Here is a 7,739-nt window from a genome sequence, read left to right as displayed (position 1 = left end):
TCAGTCGGTAGAGCATGAGACTCTTAATCTCAGGGTCGTGGGTTCGAGCCCCACGTTGGGCGTTTTCTGATAAACTTTTATTGCATTACGAACGCGCCGTGGAAATCACCAATTCCCCTCTAAGCATGAGTTCTGCCATAAACCTGGCAAATTTTGAAGAAATGACTTGAAAGCATTCAAATATGGCTTAGTCAATTTTGAATAAATCAGCCTTTCCTTCACGTATTTTTCAAACAAAAGATTAAATAAGAATTCAAAAAGAAGGTTTGGTTCTACCGAGATTTGAACTCCGATCGCTGGATTCAAAGTCCAGAGTGCTAACCATTACATCATAGCACCGAATGTGCGACGAAGTGGGATTCGAACCCACGCGGGCAGAACCCAATGGATTAGCAGTCCATCGCCTTAACCACTCGGCCACCTCGTCTGTTTTTGTACTACGTCTACTTTATGGAAAGCTAACATTGCTGAACCTGTTTTGACTCACGTAACTGTTTACCAGCCCAAATAGTAGGATTACGCGAGTGGCCCAATTTTAAGTAATCTGAGGTGTGGTCAATTGTTGTGTAAGTCCAAGACGGCTTTAATGGCGGAACCTAATAACGAATCAGCCCGGCTAGCTCAGTGGGTAGAGCATGAGACTCTTAATCTCAAGGTCGTGGCTTCGAGCCCCACGTTGGGCGATTTCTGCTGCTCTTTTAATTGCATTATGAACGCGCCGTGGAAATCACCAATTCCCCTATAAGCATGAGTTCTGCCATAAACCTGGCAAATTTTGAAGAAATGACTTGAAAGCATTCAAATATGGCTTAGTCAATTTTGAATAAATCAGCCTTTCCTTCACGTATTTTTCAAACAAAAGATTAAATAAGAATTCAAAAAGAACGTTAGGTTCTACCGAGAAATGAACTCCGATCGCTGGATTCAAAGTCCAGAGTGCTAACCATTACATCATAGAACCGAATGTGTGACGAAGTGGGATTCGAACCCACGCGGGCAGAACCCAATGGATTAGCAGTCCATCGCCTTAACCACTCGGCCACCTCGTCTGTTTTTGTACCACGTCTACTTTATGGAAAGCTAACATTGCTGAACCTGTTTTGACTCACGTAACTGTTTACCAGCCCAAATAGTAGGATTACGCGAGTGGCCCAATTTTAAGTAATCTTAGGTGTGGTCAATTGTTGTGTAAGTCCAAGACGGCTTTAATGGCGGAACCTATTAACGAATCAGCCCGGCTAGCTCAGTCGGTAGAGCATGAGACTCTTAATCTCAGGGTCGTGGGTTCGAGCCCCACGTTGGGCGTTTTCTGATAAACTTTTATTGCATTACGAACGCGCCGTGGAAATCACCAATTCTCCTCTAAGCATGAGTTCTGCCATAAACCTGGCAAATGTTGAAGAAATGACTTAAAAGCATTCAAATATGGCTTAGTCATATTTAAATAAATCAGCCTTTCCTCACGTATTTTTTAAACACAAGATTAAATAAGAATTTAAAAAGAAGGTCAGGTTCTACCGAGATTTGAACTCGGATCGCTGGATTCAAAGTCCAGAGTGCTAACCATTACACCATAGAACCGAATGTGCGACGAAGATGGGATTCGAACCCTCGCGGGCAGAGCCCAATGGATTAGCAGTTCATCGCCTTAACCACTCGGCCACCTCGTCTGTTTCTGTACCACGTCTACGTTATGGAAAGCTAACATTGCTGAACCTGTTTCGACTAACGTAACCTTTTACCAGCCCAAACAGTGGGATTACGCGAGTGCTCCAATTTTAAGTAATTTAAGGTGTGGTCAATTGTTGCGTAAGTCCAAGACAGCTTTAATAACGGAACCTAATACCGAATCAGCCCGGCTAGCTCAGTTGGTAGAGCATGAGACTCTTAATCTCAGGGTCGTGGATTCGAGTCCCACAATGGGCGTTTTCTGCTGCACATTTAATTGCATTATGAACGCGCCGTGGAAATCACCAATTCCCCTCTAAGCATGAGTCCTGCCAAAAACCTGGCAAATGTTGAAGAAATGACTTGAAAGCATTCAAATATGGCTTAGTCAATTTTAAATAAATCAGCCTTTCCTCACGTATTTTTTAAACAAAAGATTAAATAAGAATTCAAAAAGAAGGTCAGGTTCTACCGAGATTTGAACTCGGATCGCTGGATTCAAAGTCCAGAGTGCTAACCATTACATCATAGAACCGAATGTGCGACGAAGTGGGATTCGAACCCACGCGGGCAGAGCCCAATGGATTGGCAGTCCATCGCCTTAACCACTCGGCCACCTCGTCTGTTTCTGTACCACGTCTACGTTATGGAAAGCTAACATTGCTGAACCTGTTTCGACTCACGTAACCTTTTACCAGCCCAAACAGTGGGATTACGCGAGTGCCCCAATTTTAAGTAATTTAAGGTGTGGTCAATTGTTGCGTAAGTCCAAGACAGCTTTAATAACGGAACCTAATAACGAATCAGCCCAGCTAGCTCAGTCGGTAGGGCATGAGACTCTTAATCTCAGGGTCGTGGATTCGAGCCCCACAATGGGCGTTTTCTGCTGCACTTTTAATTGCATTATGAACGCGCCGTGGAAATCACCAATTCCCCTCTAAGCATGATTCCTGCCAAAAACCTGGCAAATGTTGAAGAAATGACTTGAAAGCATTCAAATATGGCTTAGTCAATTTTAAATAAATCAGCCTTTCCTCACGTATTTTTTAAACAAAAGATTAAATAAGAATTCAAAAAGAAGGTCAGGTTCTACCGAGATTTGAACTCGGATCGCTGGATTCAAAGTCCAGAGTGCTAACCATTACACCATAGAACCGAATGTGCGACGAAGATGGGATTCGAACCCACGCGGGCAGAGCCCAATGGATTAGCAGTCCATCGCCTTAACCACTCGGCCACCTCGTCTGTTTCTGTACCACGTCTACTTTATGGAAAGCTAACATTGCTGAACCTGTTTCGATTTACGTGACATTTTACCAGCGCAAACAGTAGGAGTACGCGAGCGACCCAATTTTAAGTAATTTTAGGTGTGGTCAATTGTTGCGTAAGTCCAAGACGGCTTTAGTGGCGGCACCTAAAAACGAATCAACCCGGCTAGCTCAGTCGGTAAAGTATGGGACTCTTAATCTCAGGGTCGTGGGTTCGAGCGCCACGTTGGGCTTTTTCTGATAGACTTTGGATTGCATTACGAACGCGCCATGGAAATCACTAAGTCTCCTTGGCAGAGCCCAATGGATTAGGAGTCCATCGCCTTAACCGCTCGGCCACCTCGTCTGTTTCTGTACCTCGTCCACTTTATGGAAAGCTAACATTTCTGAACCTGTTTCGACTCACGTAACCTTTTACCAGCCCAAACAGTGGGATTACGCTAGTGCCCCAATTTTAAGTAATTTAAGGTGTGGTCAATTGTTGCGCAAGTCCAAGACAGCTTTAATAACGGAACCTAATAACGAATCAGCCCGGCTAGCTCAGTCGGTAGAGCATGAGACTCTTAATCTCAGGGTCGTGGATGCGAGCCCCACAATGGGCGTTTTCTGCTGCACTTTTAATTGCATTATCAACGCGCCGTGGAAATCACCAATTCCCCTCTAAGCATGAGTCCTGCCAAAAACCTGGCAAATGTTGAAGAAATGACTTGAAAGCATTCAAATATGGCTTAGTCAATTTTAGATAAATCATCCCTCCCTCACGCATTTCTTAAACAAATGATTAAATCAGAATTCAAAAAGAAGGTCAGGTTCTACCGAGATTTGAACTCGGATCGCTGGATTCAAAGTCCAGAGGGCTAACCATTACACCATAGAACCGAATGTGCGACGAAGATGGGATTCGAACCCACGCGGGCAGAGCCCAATGGATTAGCAGTCCATCGCCTTAACCACTCGGAAACCTCGTCTGTTTCTGTACCACGTCTACTTTATGGAAAGCTAACATTGCTGAACCTTTTTCGACTCGCGTAACCTTTTACCAGCTCAAACAGTAGGATTACGCGAGTGGCCCAATTTGAAGTAATCTTAGGCGTGGTCAATTGTTGCGTAAGTCCAAGACGGCTTTAACGGCGGAATCTAATAACGAATCGGGCCGGCTAGCGCAGTCGGTACAGCATGAGACTCTTAATCTCAGGGTCGTGGGTTCGAGCCGCACGTTGGGCGTTTTCTGATAGACTTTGGATTTCATTTCGAACGGGCCGTGGAAATTACCAATTCACCTCTAAGCATTAGTTCCGCCTTAAACTTGGCAAATGTTGAAGAAATGACTTGAAAGCATTAAAATATGGCTTAGTCAATTTTAGATAAATCAGCCTTTTCCTCACGTATTTCGTAAACAAATGATTAAATCAGAGTTCAAAAAGAAGGTCAGGTTCTACCGAGATTTGAACCCGGATCGCTGGATTCAAAGTCCAGAGTGCTAACCCTTACACCATAGAACCGAATGTGCGACGAAGATGGGATTCAAACCCACGCGGGCAGATCCCAATGGATTAGCAGTCCATCGCCTTAACCACTCGGCCACCTCGTCTGTTTCTGAACCACGTCTACTTTATGGAAAGCTAACATTGCTGAACCTGTTTCGACTCACGTAACCTTTTACCAGCCGAAACAGTAGGATTACGCGAGTGGCCCAATTTTAAGTAATCTTAGGTGTGGTCAATTGTTGCGTAAGTCCAAGACGACTTTAATGGCGGAACCTAATAACGAATCAGCCCGGTTAGCTCAGTCGGTAGAGCATGAGACTCTTAATCTCAGGGTCATGGGTTCGAACCCCACGTTGGGCATTTTCTGATAGACTTTGGATTGCATTACGAACGCGCCGTGGAGATCATCAATTCTCCTCTACGCATGAGTTCTGACATAAACCTGGCAAATGTTGAACAAATGACTTGAAAGCATTCAAATATGGCTTAGTCAATTTTAGATAAATCATCCCTTCCTCATGCATTTCTTAAACAAATGATTAAGTCAGAGTTCAAAATGAAAGTCAGGTTCTACCGAGATTTGAACTCGGATCGCTGGATTCAAAGTCCAGAGTGCTAAGCATTACAGCATAGAACCGAATGTGCGACGAAGATGGGATTCAAACTCACGTGGGCAGAGCCCAATGGATTAGCAGTCCATCGCCTTAACGACTCGGCCACCTCGTCAGTTTCTGTACCACGTCTACTTTATGGAAAGCTAACATTGCTGAACCTGTTTCGACTCACGTAACCTTTTACCAGCCCAAACAGTAGGATTACGCGAGTGGCCCAATTTTAAGTAACTTAAGGTGTGGTCAATTGTTGCGTAAGTCCAAGATGGCCTTAGTGGCGGCACCTGAAAATGAATCAGCCCGGCTAGCTCAGGCGGTAGAGCATGAGTCTCTTAATCTCAGTGTCGTGAGTTCGAGCCCCACGTTCGGCGTTTTCTGATAGACTTTGTATTGCGTTACGAACGCGCCGTGGAATTCACCAATTCTCCTCTAAGCATGAGTTCCGCCATAGACCTGGCAAATGTTGAAGAAATGACTTGAGAGCATTCAAATATGGCGTAGTCAATTTTAGATAAATCATCCCTTCCTCACGCATTTCTTAAACAAATGATTAAGTCAGAGTTCAAAAAGAAAATCAGGTTCTACCGAGATTTGAACTCGGATCGCTGGGTTCAAAGTCTAGAGTGCTAACCATTACATCATAGAACCGAATGTGGGACGAAGTGGGATTCGAACCCACGCAGGCAGAGCCCAATGGATTAGCAGTCCATCGCCTTAACCACTCGGCCACCTCGTCTGTTTCTGTACCACGTCTACTTTATGGAAAGCCAACATTGCTGAACCTGTTTCAACTCACGTAACCTTTTACCAGCTCAAACAGTAGGATTACGCGAGTGGCCCAATTTTAAGTAATCTTAGGCGTGGTCAATTGTTGCGTAAGTCCAAGATGGCTTTAACGGCGGAATCTAATAACGAATCGGCCCGGCTAGCGCAGTCGGTACAGCATGAGACTCTTCATCGTAGGGTTGTGGGTTCGGGCCCCACGTTGGGAGTTTTCTGATACACTTTTAATTGCATTACCAACGCGCCTTAGAAATCACCAATTCCCCTCTAAGCATGAGTTCTGCCATAAACCTGGCAAATTTTGAAGAAATGTCTTGAAAGCATTCAAATATGGCTTAGTCAATTTTAAATAAATCAGCCTTTCCCTCACGTTTTTTATAAACAAAAGATTAAATCAGAATTCAAAAAGAAGGTCAGGTTCTACCGAGATTTAAACTCGGATCGCTGGATTCAAAGTCCAGAGTGCTAACCATTACACCATAGAACCGAATGTGCGACGAAGATGGGATTCGAACCCACGCGGGCAGAGCCCAATGGATTAGCAGTCCATCGCCTTAACCACTCGGCCACCTCGTCTGTTTCTGTACCACGTCCACTTTATGGAAAGCTAACATTGCTGAACCTGTTTCGACTCACGTAACCTTTTACCAGCCCAAACAGTAGGATTACGCGAGTCGCCCAATTTTAAGTAACCTTAGGTGTGGTCAATTGTTGCGTAAGTCCAAGACGGCTTTAATGGCGGAACCTAATAACGAATCAGTCCGGCTAGCTTAGTCGGTAGAGCATGCGACTCTTAATCTCAGGGTCGTGGGTTCGAGCCCCACGTTGGGCGTTTTCTGATACACTTTTAATTGCATTACGAACGCGCCGTGGAAATCACCAATTCTCTTCTAAGCAGGAGTTCTGCCATAAACCTGACAAATGTTGAAGAAGTGATTTGAAAGCATTCAAATATGGCTTAGTCAATTTTAAATAAATCAGCCTTTCCCTCACGTTTTCTTTAAACAAAAGATTAAATCAAAATTCAAAAAGAAAATCAGGTTCTACCGAGATTTGAACTCGGATGGCTGGGTTCAAAGTCCAGAGTGCTAACCATTACATCATAGAACCGAATGTGCGACGAAGTGGGATTCGAACCCACGCGGGCAGAGCCCAATGGATTAGCAGTCCATCGCCTTAACCACTCGGCCACCTCGTCTGTTTCTGTACCACGTCCACTTTATGGAAAGCTTACATTGCTGAACCTGTTTCGACTCACGTAACTTTTTACCAGCCCAAACAGTAGGATTACGCGAGTCGCCCAATTTTAAGTAACCTTAGGTGTGGTCAATTGTTGCGCAAGTCCAAGACCATTTTAGAAAAATCATCCCTTCCTCACGCATTTCCTAAACAAATGATTTAATCAGAGTTCAAAAAGAAAATCAGGTTCTACCGAGATTTCAACTCGAATCGCTGGGTTCAAAGTCTAGAGTGCTAACCATTACATCATAGAACCGAAGGTGCGACCAAGTGGGATTCGAACCCACGCGGGCAGAGCCCAATGGATTAGCAGTCCATCGCCTTAACCACTCGGCCACCTCGTCTGTTTCTGTACCACGTCCACTTTATGGAAAGCTAACATTGCTGAACCTGTTTCGACTCACGTAACCTTTTACCAGCCCAAACAGTAGGATTACGCGAGTCGCCCAATTTTAAGTAACCTTAGGTGTGGTCAATTGTTGCGTAAGTCCAAGACGGCTTTAATGGCGGAACCTAATAACGAATCAGTCCGGCTAGCTTAGTCGGTAGAGCATGCGACTCTTAATCTCAGGGTCGTGGGTTCGAGCCCCACGTTGGGCGTTTTCTGATACACTTTTAATTGCATTACGAACGCGCCGTGGAAATCACCAATTCTCTTCTAAGCAGGAGTTTTGCCATAAACC

General features: G+C 44.6%; 14 non-coding genes across 14 annotated transcripts in view; 6 read left to right on the top strand and 8 right to left on the bottom strand.

Moving 5' to 3' along the window:
* The window catches only part of Trnak-cuu (transfer RNA lysine (anticodon CUU)), a 73-nt gene extending 11 nt beyond the window's left edge, over nt 1-62 (top strand). The window contains exon 1 of the tRNA in view: nt 1-62. This exon is cut by the window's left edge and continues 11 nt beyond it. This is a non-coding gene — a tRNA (tRNA-Lys).
* A 548-nt stretch (nt 63-610) lies between these two features.
* Nucleotides 611-683, top strand: Trnak-cuu (transfer RNA lysine (anticodon CUU)). Its single transcript has one exon. It is a non-coding gene; the product is annotated as a tRNA-Lys (tRNA).
* A 549-nt stretch (nt 684-1,232) lies between these two features.
* Trnak-cuu (transfer RNA lysine (anticodon CUU)) lies at nt 1,233-1,305 on the top strand. The gene has a single exon. It is a non-coding gene; the product is annotated as a tRNA-Lys (tRNA).
* Nucleotides 1,306-1,509: 204 nt separating this feature from the next.
* Trnaq-uug (transfer RNA glutamine (anticodon UUG)) lies at nt 1,510-1,581 on the bottom strand. The gene has a single exon. It is a non-coding gene; the product is annotated as a tRNA-Gln (tRNA).
* Nucleotides 1,582-2,131: 550 nt separating this feature from the next.
* Nucleotides 2,132-2,203, bottom strand: Trnaq-uug (transfer RNA glutamine (anticodon UUG)). The gene has a single exon. It is a non-coding gene; the product is annotated as a tRNA-Gln (tRNA).
* A 549-nt stretch (nt 2,204-2,752) lies between these two features.
* Nucleotides 2,753-2,824, bottom strand: Trnaq-uug (transfer RNA glutamine (anticodon UUG)). Its single transcript has one exon. It is a non-coding gene; the product is annotated as a tRNA-Gln (tRNA).
* A 7-nt stretch (nt 2,825-2,831) lies between these two features.
* Nucleotides 2,832-2,913, bottom strand: Trnas-gcu (transfer RNA serine (anticodon GCU)). The gene has a single exon. It is a non-coding gene; the product is annotated as a tRNA-Ser (tRNA).
* An 830-nt stretch (nt 2,914-3,743) lies between these two features.
* On the bottom strand, nt 3,744-3,815 carry Trnaq-uug (transfer RNA glutamine (anticodon UUG)). Its single transcript has one exon. It is a non-coding gene; the product is annotated as a tRNA-Gln (tRNA).
* Nucleotides 3,816-4,366: 551 nt separating this feature from the next.
* On the bottom strand, nt 4,367-4,438 carry Trnaq-uug (transfer RNA glutamine (anticodon UUG)). Its single transcript has one exon. It is a non-coding gene; the product is annotated as a tRNA-Gln (tRNA).
* Nucleotides 4,439-4,710: 272 nt separating this feature from the next.
* On the top strand, nt 4,711-4,783 carry Trnak-cuu (transfer RNA lysine (anticodon CUU)). Its single transcript has one exon. It is a non-coding gene; the product is annotated as a tRNA-Lys (tRNA).
* A 1,449-nt stretch (nt 4,784-6,232) lies between these two features.
* Nucleotides 6,233-6,304, bottom strand: Trnaq-uug (transfer RNA glutamine (anticodon UUG)). Its single transcript has one exon. It is a non-coding gene; the product is annotated as a tRNA-Gln (tRNA).
* Nucleotides 6,305-6,311: 7 nt separating this feature from the next.
* On the bottom strand, nt 6,312-6,393 carry Trnas-gcu (transfer RNA serine (anticodon GCU)). The gene has a single exon. It is a non-coding gene; the product is annotated as a tRNA-Ser (tRNA).
* A 183-nt stretch (nt 6,394-6,576) lies between these two features.
* Nucleotides 6,577-6,649, top strand: Trnak-cuu (transfer RNA lysine (anticodon CUU)). The gene has a single exon. It is a non-coding gene; the product is annotated as a tRNA-Lys (tRNA).
* Nucleotides 6,650-7,583: 934 nt separating this feature from the next.
* Trnak-cuu (transfer RNA lysine (anticodon CUU)) lies at nt 7,584-7,656 on the top strand. The gene has a single exon. It is a non-coding gene; the product is annotated as a tRNA-Lys (tRNA).
* The last annotated feature ends 83 nt before the right edge of the window (nt 7,657-7,739 follow it).

Source organism: Hydractinia symbiolongicarpus, chromosome 14, assembly GCF_029227915.1.
Source record: "Hydractinia symbiolongicarpus strain clone_291-10 chromosome 14, HSymV2.1, whole genome shotgun sequence".
NCBI lineage: Eukaryota > Metazoa > Cnidaria > Hydrozoa > Anthoathecata > Hydractiniidae > Hydractinia > Hydractinia symbiolongicarpus.
The sequence above is the reverse complement of the archived record's forward strand: the minus strand, read 5'-3'. Positions and strand labels throughout refer to the sequence as shown.